At 48.7% G+C, this 785-nt stretch overlaps 1 non-coding gene across 1 annotated transcript; it reads right to left on the reverse strand.

Moving 5' to 3' along the window:
- Positions 1-283: 283 nt before the first annotated feature.
- On the reverse strand, positions 284-358 carry Trnat-ugu. Its single transcript has one exon. It is a non-coding gene; the product is annotated as a tRNA-Thr (tRNA).
- Positions 359-785: the final 427 nt, after the last annotated feature.

A 785-nucleotide genomic window follows, 5' to 3' on the forward strand; every position in this document is an offset into this window, starting at 1 on the left:
TTACACAACGGCTTCCGGAAAGGGTACCTTCACCGTCAGCAGGCACGACTTTGGTGCTCCGAGGAGTCGCAGCCTACTCGAAAGGGAAGAGATCGTACTGCTGTTGAAGACGGCGTGTCAGCCAGAACATGAGCAATTTCTGTGGCTATTAATGGGTGGACAGTAAAACAAGTGATGTACTGGATCACACCTAATCAATCAGTTGTAGAAGTAGCCGCGTTACCGACATATATTCAAATTACAATGACATGAACACCCTTAGCTGCTTACAGATGAAAATGTGTGCTCCGACCGGGACTCGAACCCGGGATCTCCTGCTTACATGGCAGACGCTCTACCCATCTGAGCCACCGAGGGCACAGAGAATAGCACGACTGCAGAGATTTATCTCTGGCACGCCTCCCGCGAAACCCACATTCTCAACGTATTGACCCGCACTCCATTCGTAGTACCCCTGCCCATTATAGTATATATATATTCAAATGGTTCTAGCACGGGAACGGTACGTTTCCAAAGCACAGAAACGGTTCGTTTCCGACATGGGATCCAATTCGAATTATTATCTACTCATTCCCCTCTGTAAGACCTACAAGTTTGTAGCAGGAGTTTCCCAACACCCTGTATGAAGGTCGCGAATAGCGTTAGATGTTGACTGGACGCTGTTAAAGACGCGGACATACCGCGTACACGTATCAGACAACTTACCCGTACCTGAGGAGTTTGAACGGGGCCTCATAATGGGCCTCCATTTGACCGCCTGATCGAATCGTGCAATATCCACATTT

The sequence above is a fragment of the Schistocerca americana genome, chromosome 3, assembly GCF_021461395.2.
Source record: "Schistocerca americana isolate TAMUIC-IGC-003095 chromosome 3, iqSchAmer2.1, whole genome shotgun sequence".
Lineage (NCBI taxonomy): Eukaryota > Metazoa > Arthropoda > Insecta > Orthoptera > Acrididae > Schistocerca > Schistocerca americana.